This window comes from Corvus kubaryi, unplaced genomic scaffold, assembly GCF_017639235.1.
Source record: "Corvus kubaryi isolate FWS band 111438036 unplaced genomic scaffold, C.kubaryi_AGA036_p1.0 37352, whole genome shotgun sequence".
Lineage (NCBI taxonomy): Eukaryota > Metazoa > Chordata > Aves > Passeriformes > Corvidae > Corvus > Corvus kubaryi.
In genome coordinates, this window is record NW_024581114.1 from 3768326 (window position 1) to 3787786 (window position 19461).

The 19461-nt window shown below is 45.0% G+C and overlaps 1 long non-coding RNA gene across 1 annotated transcript; it reads left to right on the forward strand.

Moving 5' to 3' along the window:
- Positions 1 to 5185: 5185 nt before the first annotated feature.
- Positions 5186 to 18644, forward strand: LOC121666554. Its single transcript, XR_006016684.1, has 2 exons — positions 5186 to 5683; positions 13592 to 18644. It is a non-coding gene; the product is annotated as an uncharacterized LOC121666554 (long non-coding RNA).
- The last annotated feature ends 817 nt before the right edge of the window (positions 18645 to 19461 follow it).

Below are 19461 nucleotides of genomic sequence, written 5' to 3' on the forward strand. Positions count from 1 at the left end.
AAGATGCTGTTATCTGGAGAGCTTCCTCTGAGGCTGGGGCTTGAACTTTGCAACACTGGTAACCCAAACATGTGCAAGATTAGGGCTATTTTCCTGTGATTCTGCAGAAGGAGCATGGAGATGCTGCCTGTCTGGGGTCCTATAAAACAGATCTTTTCCTTGTCATTAAGAATATTGATGTTCATTAGGCCCAGGCGTCAATGAGTCTTTGTGCAAATGAAACGAAATCTGAGTCAAATTTTGACCCTGAGCCCAACACATAACCACAGATTGGCTGCAAGTGGGGGCCTGGGGATGAGAGGGGTTTCCCCCAGCACCAAAAATTCAGCATCCTTACTCTGAGACAAAAAAAGCTCTGCAAACACAGTCAAAGAGCATAAGGAAATGGTCCTGTCCCTCCACCCTGCCAAAACACTCTTCATGTAAGGTGGTTTCTGATAAAGATGGAACAGATCAGGGCAACTTTTAGCAGTCTATAAAGGCAAGATCTCTCCAGGTAAGATAAAGGTGCTCTCTGTCCCAGCTCCTGGCAGGGCAGTATCACTTTTGCAGGTAATGCTCCTTCTTTTAATTTGTTACCAGGGTTTTTCGCTTCCACCGCGGGTCTGGGATTGACGTTCCTGCTGGACAAACTCCAGGCTAATGAAGCAAGCTCGAGCCCTGTAATTCATGGCGAGCCGCTTTGATGGAGCACTTTCAGTGTTAACAGTGTGATGGGTGCTTTTTGGAGCTAATGCCTCACTGATATTAACAGCCATGCCCATAGAGCAAAATCTGCAATGTAAAAGCGGGTGGCTTGCTAAATATTTACAGGCTTGCACATCTCGCTGTCCCATTCATTTCCTTGACCTTTAACGAAGGGGGATGGGAAAAGAGATGCCAGGGAATGGTCCTTTCTGAGGTACACATACACTAAAGCCAAACTGGCTCCCCAGCTGCTGATAGAAAGACCTTGAGCTGAGATGCCACTCTTCCCTCCCCACCAGTTCATAAAATTAAGTCAAGTAAAGCCATCACATGCAGTGGGCGGGCTTGGGCCTGAACTTTCTGAGCAGGGATAGAGGAATAGCTCCCCAAAAAAGAAGAAGTCTGTAGGTCACTGAGGCATTTCACTGCAGATCAGCACAGAGGCCAGTTAGATCCCCGAACCCCCAAAAGTTGATTCCAGGTGCAGCTGTTCCTGGAGGAAGGCAACATTGCTGGGGAATTAAAGATGGGAACCAATCAAGGAGATTTCTCAGTTCTACATCCATCTCTGCCACTGACGTGCTGGATGATCTTGGGCAAGCCTTTTCCCATCTCTGCACCTCAGTTTCTCCTGACGGCATTTAAAATAAATACAGAACGGGTGTAGCAAACCCTCCTACATGAAGACGGGAGAGGGCATTGTGAGGCTTGTTTAATGCTTAGAAAGCACTTTGAGATCTCCAGATAGAAAGCGGTACACAGGAGCCAAGTATTATAATTAAACTTTATATAACCGGGCTTTGTAGAAACTACGGGGGCAGGAGTAGCAGCTCCGGTTCCTGCAGCACCGTGCAGCGGAGCGAGCCGAGGGCCGGGGCTGCGGCCGGGCACGGCGGGAGGCGGCCGGGCGGGGTGTGCCGGGGGAGCCCAGAGCGACAAAGCCCGGTTTTGTGCGACGCTGAGCCTCCCTCGGCACTTGCGCGGCTGAGCAGCCTCTGCACTCGCTCAAACTGCCGCTCCGCCGCACTGTCAGAGCAGTGCGATGCTGGTGCCGGCGTTGTCTGGCAGCCCGCGGCACCGACGAGCGCGCAGAGCCCCCGCCGAGCTGCAGGGAGCCGAGCCAGCCAGGCCGAGCCGGGCTGAGCCGCGCCGAGCCCGCGGCTCCGGCGTGCCCCGGGCGCCCCCTGCTGCCCGCCGGCCCCGGGCGCCGCAGGCACGGCACGGCACGGCCCGATCGGGGCCCGGGGGCGCTCCGGGGGCAGAGCGCCCCAGAGCCAGCGCCCGGCGCCTGCGGGTTCTGCTCCGCGTCCGGCCCGGCCGCGCTCCCCAGGCGGACTCCCGGTTGCAGACCCTAGGCTGAGCGAGAGGTGGAGGGAGGGCTGTCTAAAGAGCAGTTATTAAGAGATGGTTTAATTAAGCCCACCAGAATTTGAAATCCTTGTACAGAGGAGAGAATACTGCAAAAGATCAGTGCAGAGTAGCTGAATAAGTCAGCCCCACACACATACATGTGAAAAGTTATAATGGCCAAACCAGTTTCGTACAGAATTTACCATCCTGGTAAGGACTGAATGCGCACTGTACAGTTTCTCTTACAGGTCTGTGACTCTCCAGCTACAGCAGCCCCAGCACTTTCTCCAAAGATGCACCATCCCCAGAATGACTTTTATTTACAGACTGAGAGTTTTGTTAGTGCCTGAAACAGGAGAAATTAATTCCCTGCAGCTGGCCTGCCCTACTACACCTTGAAAACTCCAGTGCGCAGGGCAGGCAACCGTGCTTGCTCCAGACAGAGAAAGCCTGGCATTAGTTTTTTCCCTGCTGTTCTCCTTATACACTCATGCAATACATAAGACTCCTGGAAGACTCTGGGGGGACCACACCCTCAGGAGGACAGGGGCTTTCAAGTCCATCATGCCATAAGCCCCTGCCAGCTGCACAGCAGCAGTATGAGCACAGGGCTTCAGGTGGGCCTGCAGAGTGCTTAGAGCGGGACTCTGTGCAGGTGGCTGTGCCTCAAACCACCCACAGGACAAACTGATGTGACCCTTTGAGCACCATGGCTTCAAGAGTCATGTTCTGGGATGTGATGATCATTTCCTTCAAGTATTGCACAAGGAAACACCCTCCCTACAGTCTCTCCTCTGCCTACAATTTCCTCCCTTGTCATTTACATGATTGTCAATTCCAAGTACCAGGACAGAGTTCCAGCTAGTGAACCAACCCAGATACTCCTACAAGCTTTCGCTGAGTGTCTGTCACCAGAGGCAGAGGATTAGACAGGATAGTGGTGAAAAGGAAAGGTTATGATCCCGGTCTTTCTCTTGAGTGATACTGGGTCTGTGTTACAGAGGAAGATGGCACATTGGAATAGCCTATACTCCAGAAAAGCAGCAGCCGGTCTGGCAACCTGAGCTCAGGAAAGAGCCAGGACAGGAAGAGCAGGTCAGGAAGCAGATGCAGCGGCAGAGCAGCATGTCTGTGGAAGTTTAGATGGTGCATGCCCACTTTTCTGGGATGTGTCAGGCCCACACAAAGGGCAATAAGCAGCAATGCCTGGGGCAGCATGCAGGGATCAGGATTTCTTTCTCAGGATTCTTGCCAGGCACAGGAATGGGCCAGGAACACCCAGACCAGGTATTTCAAATCTGCTGTTGAATTTTCCTAGTGCTTCATAAGCCATGGATGAGACGGAGAGAAGAAAGGCAAGACCAAACATTGCAGAGAACATTTTACAAAGGCCTCGGATCTCCGTATCTCAAGGTCCAAGGGCTACAAACTGGCAAGATGTTGGCAAAATATGGCCTATAGTAACATCCCTTCCCCCCTGCCTGATCTGGAAGCTTTTCAGCAGCCCCATTCTTCCCCCTGAAGACCACACAGATGATCTTGCGGACCCTCAGAAAGGCAGCCTTCCCATCCAAAGCCAAAGTGCCCACCATGCAGGGTGAGGCAGGAGGTGGTTCCCAGGCAGATGCCCTTGCTTGCTTTAGGCATGGCCCCACAGCCTGTGGATGTGCTCACTGCCATCAAAGGCAGCCCCACCTTGGGGCTAAGCTTCAGAGCACTTCATCAAGGCCCACATCTCCAAGGTTAATGACTGCCTGCACTAGGATTTCTCCTTTATCCCAAGATCATCCCAATGCATATTTCACATCCACGTTCTGCTGAGCTCCATTCCTGCCTACATCTATGAGTTCATGCCTTTCTTACCCATTTCTACTCCTGGCACCCCATCCAAGACAACTCTCTTTTTTCTTCTGCCACACCTACCATACATTTGTCTCTATACCAAGGGTGGCATTGCAAGACAGTCCCCAAGCATCTATGCCACGACCTAATTGTTCCTGGAACTCCACCTCTTCCAGGAGGCCTGTGTACATGCCATTCTAATAGTAAACTTTCCCACAATTAGTGGAGGTGTTGGCATCAGGAGCATAGCACAAACCACAAGGTGTGGACAAGCCATCCCTGGAGATGGGAGGAGTGCAGCTGAGCCACCTTGGGATCAGGCAAGGTAGTCACTTCTCTCTCCCTATCTTCCATTGTTCAATTTTGGAAAGAAACTGCTTGCACCCTGCTGGTCACTGCTGGTCACACCAAAGAAAATTGCTTCTCCTGGATTGAGAGTCTACCCTGGGAGAGTTTTCCATACACTTTACACTTAAGGATTGACAGTGTGGGATGTTGCATATGTTATATTATCCCCAGTATGTAGAGGAAAATATGGAGACTGAGATTTGCCTACTAAGTTTTAATATCAAAGAAGAAAAGCACCCTGTGCTCTAGGGGCAGGCACATGGAGCATCAGGCTGGGTGGTTTAGAGTCTAGAGCTGATTCATGAGAGCCAAGCATGCAGAAAGCATTACAAAAATCCTCAACGTTATTTCAGGCAATTAATGTGTTTGCCTTCTCCTCCTCCAGCTTCACTGCCCTTCTCCCGGGTCCCTCCTAGGTGCTGAGACTGACCATCTCCCCTTGGTATGCACAGGGAGCACCACAGATCTGTGATGTCCCAGCACTTCACTGCTGAGACTGCAGCAGAGCAAGGCAGAGCGATGCATGGGGACAGCGCTCAATACATGTATAAATAATCACCTCTTCTGTGCCCTGCAAGAGAGTGTGACTTCACAGTGATGTGTGTGAATGTCACACAGGCCCAAGAAGAGCTACTGCTTTGACTGCTAGCTTGGTTTCTGGGGGGCTTTCTTCTTCTTTGCCCTTCCTCCAGAGCCAAGGATCAGTGTAAGAGGCTGTACAGGTTGCTGCTCAAAGACACAGCAGTACTTTACTAACTAAGACATGTCCATGCAGTTGATGGTTCTCAGCCATCACACTGCAATGGATTCTCCACATACATCTACAGACCGCAGAAAACCACGTTCTTCTTTCTCCCAGACTTAGTGACAGATTAAGTCACTTCAGCCTCCTGCTTGACTGGATCCCTGGAGTCCTGACATCCCAGTCTGTGCACACTAATGAAGCAGTATAGAAAAGGACTGTACCACATTCTTCTGGGAAGCTTTTTCCAGGGCAGATGAGGCACAGAAACATTGTCCCCAAATTGGGTGTGCCTAAATTACAACACGCTGAAGCGTTCTGTGGACTGGTAGATCAGTGAGTGGCAGAGGACTGGCCCCAAGTTTGGGTTAGCACCCAAGCCACAAAGCAGTGACAGATGTACATGAAGACTGGGACACCTGGCTGGGTCTGACCCCCATGAATTTCACAGCAATTTGTCTCATGCTGTGCCAGACCTTTGCTTAATGTGGTCATTCTTCTCAGCTGAGCCCACACTGACATTGCTGTACTGCGTCCCTTCTTGAGCCTGCGCTGAGACATCGCTCCTGTGTGGACCTGCTCTATGTGCCACAGACTGAGGGTCCCTCTGAGGCAAAACCTTCCAAGTGCCCTGGAGACACCAAGCTGGACACAGTCATAGTCAAGTGACACTGTGTGCTCCACGTTCAGCAGAGGATCAGATCAGAAAATGCTGTAAGTCTCCTTTATTGCTTTCTATGCATCTCACCAAATATTCCTAGGCATTTGCCGTGCGCTGTCCTTGCTGTTACCTTAGAGCTCCAAGCATTGGCTCTCCTTCACTCCCCACCACTGACACATTCGGTTTCTTTGCAGGTCAAAGAGAAAGGTGAGCAGAAAAACTGTACCTAATTACCTGTTAAAGTATTGTGGCAGAATAGGGAAAGGGTTAGTATTGAAGCATGAGAGGTACTGTAAGATAGAAAAAGCTTTGCCCCAATTCGCTATTGCCCCCCATTCTTTTTTTAAGGGGTATTTCATGAGTGAGATTTCCCCCACATCCTCTATGGGCAACACATGCCTGGCTCACCTCATTTACTCAGTTAGAGCATGTTTTATTAATCTGGAGTCTCAACAAGGTCCTTTAGTTCTATTAATTTATTAATATTGCTAATTAAATATCATATTCGCAAATGTAAATTTCCTAATAGTGTCCCTTCCATTTTCAAATTTAAAAAAAAAGAAAAAGCAGCAGCAGCTTGTTATGTTAGTCAATTGAAAGCAATTCAGGCTAATCAGGATAGCGGGGCTGTCTTGTGTCTGTAGAGGGAGGGCCACCGTCAGTTTGCTTTGGGGCAAATATCCACCTTCTACCGAGAGCTTTAACAATTAGATTTCGAAGCAGGTACAAAATTATGTGAGTGGAGTAAATGGAGGGGGGTGGGAGAAGGGGAAAGCAGAGAGTTTGGTGTATGTGGGAAGAGGTACCAGGAAAAAAAACCTTAACAACTGGCACAGCAGAATTGATGAGGGTCGGGGGCACCAACATAGCCAGAGCCCAGGACCAGCACTGGTGTAAGAGAAAGCATAACTTAATAGGCACCCAGGAAGCCTGGGAAGTGGCTGGTCCTGTGTGGAAAGGGTCATGGGAGGGGACTGGTCCCTCTGGAGGGGACTGGTCCCTCTGGAGAAATGCAGTTGATGAGGGAGGTCCAGCATCTGATTTGTATTTTGCATGTTTTCCCTGCTGACACTTTCAGCTATGTATTTTTATATATATATATGTTTGGGAAGATGTGATAATCTGCGCATTGGGATGACTGGGCTGGTGTTGCATTAAGGAAAGTTTTAAAAATACATTATATTGTTTTTAATATTAATGGTAACGACAGGGGCCTGTTCGTTATCTTTCCTTTTGTTATGAGCTCTGTAACCTGGGGATGCTGTGGCAATGTAAAAGGGATAATGCAGTGGTACTCCTCAATTTAGTTCTGTTCTAAAATTCCATCCTTCTTAATATTTATGATCAGAACCCAGAAAATAACATGTAGTTACCTTTTCTCAAAAAGTTTATCAAAAGCGTACAAACCTTTTCTTGCATCCATTGTGCAAAACGGACCTCAGTAAAAAAATCCTTATACACATTGTATGGATGGAGAGACATAGGCCCAGAAAACAAAATACAAGTCCTAAGGTTATTGCTGAATGTCTCTTCAGACCCCAGCCCTCTCCCTAGGTTAAATGCTAAACCATTTGCAGAAAGGCACAAAACAATACATTATGAGAAATTTGGGTGCAGAACATGGGCCACCTAGTATTTCATCCCTTGCTTTAAATGCTAGACTGCCCTAGCCCAAAGTATGAAAATAGTTAGAAGGGTACACACCGAAACAGGGGAAAATACAGCTGTCTCCAGGAAGGTAATTTTTTTTCTGTACACAGAAAGAATTCCCAAATGAAAATCCACTGATGACTCCAAGATGCCTAAATGAGTAACAGCACTGACCAGGTCAAAAGCAGATCCATTGCAGCTGAGAGCTGGAGGGTGACACTCCCTCAGATGCAGACAGACCTGTTCCTTCTGAGACAAACAGGAAAATAAGGTCCCATTCCCAACACCTGTACTGAATCCTAGCAGCTGTCCAACTCTCGCTGCTGTGTTGCATGTCCATGCACCAAGGCTGGTGAAGGGCAAATGCTTTGCAACCTGGTTGGGCTGTTTAACCAGAGTGAGGGATATGTCATGTGGAGGGGTAGGTCTAAAAGGGAAGAGAAGGCATTTTGCTGCAACAAAATGCCTTTTCAATCTCCCACAGAGAGCAGAGACAACACAGAAAGCCCCGGGCTGAACTGGAAGGAACTAGTTCTTGTCACCTCACACACACTGGTCTTTTGGCTGTTAATGATCTCTGTTGATGCAAACATCATTTCCTCTGCATCCTGGCATGTATAATTGAGTGGGTTTGCAATGGGGAGACAGCACTCCACCTTCCCAGTCAGCACCTACTAGTAAGCAGCCTAATATCAGCTCAAGAAATGTTGCCGAGGTATCGGCTTCTGATGCCGTGTTATCGCTCCAGTTTGAGCAAGTATAGAGCTCACCTCCTCATGCAGACATAATAGGAGAGGACATCACCTTAATTCCACCTCCATTAGACCTCAGAGAGTTGACTGTGACCCCCCTGACCTCATCAATATTCAAAAGCTTAACAAAAAAAGGCTATAACTGGGGAAGTCAGAAATAATGTAATGCAGTATTGATTATTTTATGGTACGATTAGGTGTAATTACATCTCTCAAATTTTATTTTAATGTTACTTTATACTACTTTTAGCCTTTTAAAATTATCCAAAACATCTCTGTTTAATGGAATGAACATGCCTTCAATTTAAATGTGAAACAGTCTTTTTCTGCTAAAGTGTGACCTCAATATATTTGAAAACATAAATTACTGCTATGTATAAACCATAAAAAATGAATGATGAATTTAATTCTGGTGAAGCGTGAGGGACTAGGAATGCAATGGGGAAATACTGTTTATCCAGAGGAGAGCGGACAGCCCAGGTGGAGAGAAGGAGGCAAAATATGACCTTCTCTAACACTGAATGGGACATGTCATACAGAGGATTTGACTTTGGACTTACAGACCAAGGGCAAAAATCATTTATTCCCTGGATCAAGTCCTCAGCTGGCCTTGATCAGCATAGTTTCATTGCAATCAAAGGCATGATACTGATTTATGTCAGTGGAGATTTTGGTCCCCTGTATTTTCTTGGTACTTGATTCCCTCCAGCTTTTTTAGATGTGCAGAGACGAATGTTCCAGCCAGAGACCCACAGGGTAACCTCCTAACTCATCATCTTTCAGACCTCTTTGCACTGCCAGACTAGTGTAAAAGGACCTTTGCATAAACAGGAACAGGGCTGTAAGAACCAACTGAACCCTCCTGTCTCTCATTTGCCAGTATCACCTCACCCATTATTAGAACTAATTACATTCATTACTGGGATCTAGGAGCCTTAGTCTCGAACCAGAGTTCCATTACTAAAGATATGAGACAGCTGAGTGTCCCTACTCAGCCTCTGCTCAGAGCCTTTTCTAACACACCAGTGTTTTGATCCGTGGGCGTTATCACAAGAGATTTATTAATAAATTATGATAGGCCAAAACTGCTCCCTCGGTGGCCACAGACAGATGATTTTTTCCTCTGGGACCCTTGTTTTAAATGGAAACTATGCCTGAACTTCACTGCTGGACTTCAGCAGTGCTATCAAGTCCTCTGAGCACTTATTGTGCAAGTGTAAGTTCAAATTTCATCTTGATAGCAATTCCTATTTCCAACACAAACATTTCCTTTTTTTTACCTCTTAACATGCAGGTAGGGAAGAAAGTATGCTGTCACCCATAAGTGCATATAACAGTTTGAGTTTATGCTTGAGGAAAGGAGAAGCAGGGTTGCCAGAAGGGTCACCGATAATGGTCTTAGAGCTCCTTTGGGCCAGTGTGAGTGACAGACTATTAAATTAAGGCAATTTTCATATTAGTTCCTTCCCCACCTCTTGCCTCTCACCCACTGAAATCATTTAAGCCTAAGCTTTCTGTATCACTGGGGGTTATAAAGAAGGTGTGTAGGAAGAGAAATTAGAAAGACAGACAATTGAAATGTAACTGTTGGAGAATCTCAGCTTCTGTGCTGATGTATTCCATACATTATTCACAAATGGAAAAATCCCTATACATTCAAGTATCAAATATCTGAGGAGAGTTATCCTCCACTGCATCTCTTGGCTGCACACTATGAAGGGCATTGCCCACTGGGCTGGACAGAAGGCTGGATGCAGTTAGTGAGTCATTTTGGCTGGGCATTCTTTGACCCCTGAGGTCAGTGGCCAGCAGCTCCCAACAACCTGCACTGTTAGGTACATCTTGCCTGAGCACAGGCTTTCAGGGCTAACTCAGAATTCTGTAAAACCTTATACCAGATTGGAATAAGTTCCTTTGGAGGAGAATTAGAAAGGGAACAGGTCTTACCACAGAATAAATACAGCTATGTTCTTTTAACCTGCAAAGATAACTTAAGGCAAAAGTCTGTAAACTGTGTCAGTTGTTGAGAAAATATGGGAAACAAATTTATTCACCTGAAACAATATAACGTGGGGAAGCTCTGTACTGCTGAATGGTTTATTCAGTACATTTCAGAGAAAGGAGTAAGTAAGACCTTAAGTAAATTATCCATGTGTGTAAGCACTTCATATTCTGCTTTGATTTTCCTTCTGTTGATAAAAGAAGCCCTAGGTAGTTCTAGGCTGAGGAGACCATCAGGATATGATATGCTACACCATCTTACATGGCAGCTCAGAGAGATCTTCTACCCTGAAAAGTGCTTGTGGACTGCCTTTTGACAGTCTAGAACAAGCCCTGATCTTTTTAGCCTATTCTATTGCACTTCAGCTCAGAGGAGCAACTTTAACAACACCTATAAAAGGCTAAGTTCAGCCTCAGCAGCAGCCTAAGGCCAGTTCAAATACCAAACCAATTCACCTGTAGGAAAAATCAGAGCAGATTGAAGTCTTACAGCAGAAAGCTGACACCAGTAGAGATCTATCTGGTAGGCTGTTCTGAAGGAGCTGCAATTTTAAACATTAATCCACAAACCATTATGTAAATGTCTTAGGTGGGTTTTCCCTGGCACAATTGGATCAGCTCCAGTCAAATTGTGCAAGTTTATGGAGAATACAAAAGTGGTAATTTTACTTAAGTGAAGCAAAGGAACTATCTAGTCTGGCCAATTTCTGAACTTGAGCATCTTGAAACTCATGTACCCCCTCTTAGCTCCTCTTCAAACTGAGAATACGATAGCTGTGTGAAGTGGTAATTGTGGGGATCACTCCTGATAGCTTTGTAAGGCTGTTCTTTGTCCCAGAACTATTGATACGGATTTACCATGAAGGACCTGCCTGTTTAATCCACAACTTTTCAAAACACCTGCCAGCAGTTCAGTGAATTCAGCAGCCAAACATCCCAGGATGCTCATCATCTGGAGCTGCTGATTTGTTGCTATCCATTCTTTCAAGTGTTCCCTTATCTGCTTTACATCAACAGCCAGGGTGCCAAGATGCTCATTACTTCCTAATGGTCCATATTCCATTTCTATATTTTTCTTCTTAAAGACCAATTAAAAAAAAAAAAGTTAAGTAGCTCAGCCATTTTAGAATCACCATTGATTCCAGCTCCCTCCTAATTTATTAATGGGCTTACCCTCTCTATCGTATTTCTTTCCCCTGATATACTTCGAAGAGCTCTCATTATTTATTGTAGCCTTTTGGGCCAACATCTACTCCTTCTGCTTCCTACCTGCACTGAGAGCTGGAAAGGTTTCTCCATTTGCCTGTTGGCTTCTTCCCCATAGCTGGATGAATTCAGACATCTAAAGGTTTTCAAATTTGAAAATGGAGGAAGTTCTGTGTCATTCCTATTCAAGTCACACCAACTCCAGCAAGCCTTGGAGATTAGAAATTGCACAAGTGAGCATGTTCTAGTATCTGAAGAGCAGGAAAATGATACAGTATTTTAGGAGCAGTCTATCTAAAACAGATTCTGTTACCATTACAAGGGCTTTGAAGAAAAAGCACAAGAAATCTGACAAAATTGGACTAAAAATAATTTGAGTCTCCCCAGAAGACTCCACCAGCTCCAACCAAAACAATCAAGTTCAGCATTATAAAGTTTCCAAGGGAGCTGGGCACATCATTTCCCTGTTTTTTCTCTGCACTTTGGGAGAATCTCCGCCTGTGAGGACAGGTGCATTGGCTTCTAGGATTTACTGGATTTTCTTTCTTTTCAGGTAAGCGAATTATTCGTAAGACTGAAGTAGGGAAATCCACTCCTTCCTGGACACAATCAAGTTTCCCATCAATTCGGCAAATTGACGTGAGGTTTAACATTTTCCCACTTACGTTGCCGAAAGTACTATGAAAACAGTCCCTCAAATTAATATCCAAACTAACCTTGCCCTGTAAAGCAACTTCGGGAAAAGCTTTAGAAGGTAAAATTACTAAAAAGTTTTACCAACAATAGAAAATCAGCCAAATAAAAAAACAGTTTTTAAGATTAAGGAAGGGCTGTCTTCAAACAAAGTGTATCACACAGACAGGCACTGAGAGAACACACAGGTCAGATTAACATCCACAAGCCCATTCTAGAGAAAAATTATTTCTGCAAAGATTTCAGGTAAATGTTTCTAAATTTCCACATTGTAAAGTAAATGAAGAGGAAGAGGATGTTTATGAAGGCACAAATAAAAGGTGTAGGTGTGCACAAGTGCAGATGTACGTACACCTGTGTGCAGCAGAATGTTTCTGCATAGGTGCATGTGCGTACACGAAGAGATTAGCTGTGCTTTCCCATTGGTCTTCTTCTACCCTTAGTGTGCAGGAGTGACAGAAAAGGCTCTCAAATAGCCTTTGACCACCACACAACCAGTCATGCCAGGCTGTGTACAGACTCTTCTCTCATCCTGACCCAGATTTAGAGCAAAGTGATAAATAATAACTTGCAGTTATGTTTACTGACAGTTTTATCCAGCATTTTTGAAGTTTCATCTGCGGAAGCATGGGTGTAATCCAGTGAGCAGCAGTGTTAATCCCAAGGGAATGCCAATCCGTGGGGATAGCCAAGGCCCTGCTTTCTGTTTAACGAATGTGCAGTGACTGGTTAGTCAAATTGTGTATCTGCATTTCCTGTGAATATCCCTGACCATCTATTCCCAGCTGTGTCTTCTATTTAAAGTTGGCATGATGCACGCTCAGAGACATCCCAGATGTTCATCCCTAGCAGGGAGTACAAATATCAGTTCTCCTGAGATAATTCAGTTTATCTATTATCAAAATCTGTAGCACAGTAGCACCTAGATATCATGCAATGCTGAATGGACGCATGCTAAGAGGCAGCTCCTGTCCAGAAAAAGAGAAGTCTGAACAAACAAACACACAGAGGAGGAAAACAGAAGCACAGGGATAGAAAGCCTCCTTCCCCCTGACCAGACACACACAGCATGCCAATGGTTGAGCTGCTAGGGCAGAATTCCTGATCCCAGAATCCACAAGTATACCATGAACAGCTAAAGGCTTGAGTAGCGCTCTTTGGGTAGACACTCAAAACTCATTACTGAACAGGACAGATCACCAGCTTCCCTTCCCTGATGCTTCTGTTCTTTACTGTATCAGCACTGGATGGCACAGAAATTCCAAATATAGCAGCTCAGGAATCTCTTGCCTATTCCCTACTTGCCAGCAAAAAAACTTGTTTTGATATTTGCAGGAGCGAATTAATTTGGTATTCCTGATAAGATCTCAGACACACCCCAATGACACTTACACCCACAGACACAGAGGCTGATAACATCATCAGCTGACTTCTCAGCTCAGCAGCAGTCTTTTTCACCCGTTTCTACGATTATGAAATACATATTTTGTGTGGCTGGCTAATGCCAAAGTTACAAAATCCATGTAATTAAGATTAATTTAAGAGCTGGAGTGGATGAACTTGTGGCATCCACCCATTAATTAAAAGAAACACTTTGAATTTCAAGCGGCTGCCTTAATATTTCACTCTGAGCTGGCACTGTTAACCTCAAATTGGCAGGTGAGATGTGAGTGCCCAGGTGTGAAAGGCTGGGGGCCACTGGTTCGGGAACGCTGCCTGCATCGGGAGACAGGTGCCCTCTTCTGGACGGTGCAAAATACGACCTGTGCGGGCTGCTGGATCCCCTGCTTCCGTGAATACCTGTACATACGCTCCTGGCTAAATGCACACAAGCACAAAACCCAGGTACATAAGTCTGTGTAAATGTATATATGACACACATCTTTCTGATGACCCACATAAATTGTACGTAGATGGTTACCTGTAATGATGACGTTTGATGTATTACGTGAATGTTTATGGAAGTTTGTGCTTTTTACGACATACGCATATGTGTATTAGTTCTGCAGAAGATTATGTAATGTCCACATGTGCTAGATTTTATGAGCCATGCAAAAACAACACTGAAATGAGTAAGTGTTCAAAGCTGTAGGAAAAGTATTTCAACCGAGTGGAAAAAACAGTGACAAACCTTCTGCACAAGTTTATATGGATGGCTTTGTAGGTTCTTTAGGGGTCCTGCCTGCTCAGCTCATCTAATCTTTCCATAGAATATGACCATTTTTGTTAACTATTTGCAGTGTCCTAGCATCTAAATTCTTAAACAATCTGACATTGCCTTTGTTGCAGAAACAGGAAGGGAATCTACAAACTGCCCTGAAGAGCTCACAGTTGATGGTATGGAGTGTTAAAACCACACTATATGCTGAAATGTAAAACTTCAGGTCCCAAGATTACCTTTCATTTGGAATGGGTCCATTTACCCCCAGGAATGAAATGAGAAATAACACAGATTTGGAATAACCTAATAATTTCAATTTGACTATGTTGATCACCTCATGCATGCATGGGAATATGAACAAAGATACATAAATGCACCTTGGGACATACTGATGCATATGCACATAAGCACATTAATTCAAAGAGGAAGTTAATTCAATAAGATTATGTACATGCACATAAAGTGTGTCAAATGTCCAAGAATGTGGAGATATGCGCATACATATACAGAAATTGCATTTAGATGACCATAAGAACATGTCTATGAAGTCCCTTAAGCAAACTTGTCAGAGAAGACACAGACTCTGTGTAAACAGCTGGAAAGATAGTTAAGACCAAATGTTTTTTCGTACTGTCATGTTACAAAAAACTTAAGAATCTCTTCATAATCCAGATTTTCTCTTGGATTCTCCAGCTGCCGAGTCTAGTTGTTTTATGTATTTTTTATAATATGAATTGCTCTCATGCAAAGGCGTAGTTTTAATTCATTTAGAACAAAATCTCTCCCTCTTCTCTTTATGATGGGGGAAAAAACTTCAGCACAGCAGGCTGTTCTTTTCAGCACCTCCTGTTGGGTGCACTTAGACTGGTCTCTTCAAATATATCCCATAATTTAACCCACAGCGGTGGCTGAAGTAGAGATCAATAAGTCCCTCATAACAGCTTCTGCTGGATGAGATGTAAACCAGCCACTGTCTTTCTACCTTATTCTCTCTATCATTCCATCAGCACTCAGCGCTGAGTACAAGGCTTTGATCAAACTAGTAGTTTCCCTTCCAGACATCACCATGATCCATATCCAACTATCCTTCAGCAGGGCAGGCTCTGACACCCCTTATTAGTAGCTTCGTATTTGCAAAATTGTGGCAAGTACAGGCTGGATAAGAACTTGCATATGTTTAATAAAATCTAAATAACTGAGCAAGTCCTGGATCTAGTTTAGTTTACAGACTGGCTATTCCCAATCCTATATACCCTTCCTTATTGCCTCTCCTGACATCCTGATCAAGAGAAGCAATCCGATCACTTACATTTCTGATACTAAAGCAAGTCACAAACAAACAAAATAATCAGATATAATAATAATAATAATAATAGTCAGACAGGTATAACCTTACCTGTCTATGAAAGGCAGCCACATCTGGAGTGCAGTATAGCAAATGTTCAGAGCATGGCAAAACTGCAGTCCAGTGTATCTGCAAGGGAAAGGAAGAATTCGATTAACGTGTTGTCCTGTACCAACTCTAAATCAATTAACAGATTTTATTTTTAAATAGGTACATCTGTAGTTTTACAGCTTATGTATGAAAGCAGGCTAGGAGTGAGAGGACTTGTCTGATATTAACAGCAAGCAATCCAATAGTCGCTAAAAGTAGAATCTAGAATTAAGCAACACTGCACTGTCTGTATTTCCAGCACCTCTGCTCAGTTATGCTTAAGAGAACAATGAGATCTTTAACAAGCAGAGATGGCCAGGAGGTCACCCAATTGGGTCTGCAGAAACTGGTATAACTAATAACCAACACAAGTTTCCATGGTGAGGATTGTAACATAGCCACCTCCTCTGACATGAGCAGATCTCTGCCCTGCTGATAGGCACAAAGCCTACCTGCACCTGAGACCAGGGCATGGCAGCAGAATTTCGAGGTGTCAGTGTACTCTACATGTGTTCTCATTCTTGGAGAAAATGTTCATGATTATTTCATTTTGTGGCAGTAATGGAAAATACATTTTAGTGCTTGTGTCCTGCATTTGCAATTCATGTTCCCATACATGATTACATTAAGTCTGTGTTCTGTCATTTTTGATGAATGTAGCTTGTTTTCTGTAAAAAACAGACTCTGGGATGGAAAGTGACAGAAGTGAAGCTGTAACAAAGGATGATCAATTTTTTATGGCCAGCACCAAATGCAGGGAAAGTCGCTGAATGTCTCTCTGAAGTTGGGACTCTTCAGTCATGGGCTGAAGTATGACCCATTCCTGTCACCATACTGTTTCTGGCAGTCACAGGGCAGCAGTGGCTAATACTGCTTTCTTCTTTTGCCAGAGTTGATAGCTTTTCATTAACAGGTCAGTGTGGCTGAGAGCAATTTGGCCTCTGCAAACAAATGTACACAGGTAAAGAGTGAGCAGCAAAGCAGGCAGCAGTGGGTCAGTTTGATTCACTTATTAGCACAGTAACATCTCTGATCCTCTGGTGTGTCGTGCTGAAAAACTAGCAGAGACCCCTGTCTCTCCCAAAGTCAAAAAGCAAAGAAAAAGGAGGAGAAGAAAGGCATGAAGAAGAGAAGTGATTTGCTCAAAGATAACTGTTGGAGACTCCATTGGAGAGTATGAGGAGAGCTGGACTAAAGGTGACAACCCAAAGGACTTACTCAACAGTGACTTCAGACTCGAAAACCAGAGTAATGCATAGGCTGGAGCTTTTAGCTGATCTTATTCAGACTGAGACCTCAAATAAAAAATATTGATTCCATGTATTTGTGGGAATATAGGGTTCTACTGATGGCAGAACCATTAGGCTTGTGTGTTGTTCCTGTTCAGATGGTCATGAGTCAGATCTTGACCTCTGAGACTCATCAATAACCACCCTGGACCTGGGGAACTGACACAGGAGTTTTCCTGCTTGAGGAAAGCTGAGACTAAAGCCTCTTGACACACAACTCAATCTTACTCTGCTATTCAAAATTCTGACTCAGGCTACAGTGGAAGAAGTTGTAGGGCTGCTGGATTTGCTTCTGCCCCCCTCTTCCGGGACATGTGCTCACCATAAGCAGATGGTTTCAGAGATTAAGTTCTAAGGGGGCATTAGCAGGAATATCTGCACACAGCACTCCAGCAGCTGCCTGTGCTCACACCTGTTCTAATTTTCACAGCTTTCAAAGAAACAGTGTTCAAGGCTTTTTTGCCCTTTCCTTTTTAGGAAAATAGAAGCTTTGAGGCCAAATGCAGAGCCAGCTTCTACATGCACTCAGGGTTTCTCCCCTTTGCAAACAGATCCCCTGGAGCTTCACCTCAGTCCAGATTTTTAGCTATCATAGTCAGGTTCTGAAAGAGAATGCAGCTATTTCTCCAATCCAGAAATTACAGTAACAAAGAGAGATGCACCTTAGGTAGAAGTCAAAAGCCCTTATCACAGAAAAGGAAACTCACAACTGTTGCTGGGAACAACTGTTCTTTACTTTTCAGTACTAAAATAAAATTTATTGGATCACAACTGAAAGACTAAGGGACCCAACCTTCACACTTCAGTGTATTTCTTTGGTCATGTTTCTTCTGGTCATCAAATTTAATTCAGAGAGATCAATAAGAAAAGTGGCAGCAGGTAGCACTGGGGACTCTAATGGTGGTCTCCTGCTGCTGGGCACGTGGTTAAAGAATATAACCCCAGGTTCTGCGCTACCGAGAATGGTGTCTTGTGTCATGTGGCATCTGAAGCTGGAGATGCTGAGCTTGAGTCACTTTCTGCAGGAAATGGGAAAGGGATCTTCCTTCATAAGAGGAATTTAGGCATACTGTAATCTGGCGCCGGGAAATGCAGCCAGCCCATAAAAATAACAAAAACACCATCAGCAAAGCAGCCATGCTGGAATTTCTCCTTGGTTTAGCCATACTCTCCAGTTGCTTGCCATCAAAAAAGTAGGTATTTCACAGCCTACTGTGCTATTCAAGTTGCCACAAAACAGCAGAAAAACCTTACATACGTACAATAATGACCACTTGATTCATTCAGGTGTACCTGTCTGTGGGAAGCCAGAAGATGAGGAGCTCTTCTTGAGTGTTCATGATGTATAAATAGAATTCCTAGTACACATAAACACTTACAAATACACCTAGTGCTCCTTAGAGCAAAAGCATTTCTGCGCTTGGATGCACGTGCTCCCTGCTATTGCTGTTCATAGTCTGCGCATGGTAGTGCTGCAAGTTCTGGCTCCTGTTCCAATAACTGAAGCAAGTCTAGTAACAGTCAGAAACTCAATCTACTGAGCAGTGGTATGTCTATCACCACGTTTGGAATCAAAGATGCTTATCCAAAGTGATCCACAGACCTTTTTTCAGACCCAGTGTAACACCCACCCTCTTTTACAACAGCCAACAGAGGCTGTCCTTGGTCTTCACTCCCTCTCCTACCCAACATGATGCAGTGAGGTATAAACATGAAAGGGGTGCTACTGGTAGCCAAAAACATTCTAGGCAAAGGCATGAGTATCAAATAAGAAAAAAAAAAAGGAGCAGAAATGAGAGAAAAGAGAGTGGGAATAGGACAGAAAACCGTAAGAAAAGCAAAGATTCAGAGAGGATAAAAATTTAGTGTTCACACAGTCAGAAAAAAGGAATGAATGTGGAGAGGGCAAAGATGGTCAAAGATGCCCCTTACTTGCCCATGGCATGGTGCCACTGTACTATGCCACTGATCCAAATGCTCCTCACAACTCTGCCAGCAGCACTCATTAGCAACGTGCCATCTGCCTCCACCACTGACAAGGTCCCAACCTTGGAATCAATACAGATCTGTTGGTGACATCTGTTGGGACGGGCCACAGATACCAGCGGCTTTTCACCAAGCACACTTGTTTTAAACAATGCTCAGCTGGTACCCAGTTCAGCTGGTGAGCACTGGGCTGACCCCGTATCCCTCCACTGCCTGCACCCCTTGTGGAAGGGATGCCAGCCGGCTCCCCACCCCAGTCTGCATGGTGGGGATGCCAGCCAGACACACCTGCCTGCCGCCGCAGCCAGGACACCCCACACAGAGGGGGTTCCAGACGGCTCCCCGGGCCCCCCACTCCAGCTGGAACACCTCGCACAGAGGGGCTGTTTTCTGTAAAAAACAGACTCTGGGATGGAAAGTGACAGAAGTGAAGCCGTTACAAAGGATGATCAATTTTTTATTGCCAGCACCAAAAGCAGGGAAAGTCGCTCAATATCTCTCTGAAGCTGGGGACTTCAGTCACGGGCTGAAGTGTGACCCATTCATGTCACCATACTGCTTCTGGCACACTGCTCCTGGCCCACTCCAGCTGTAACACCCCTGCACGGAGCGGGTTCCAGCCGGCTCCCCGGGCCCCCCACTCCAGCGGGGACACCCC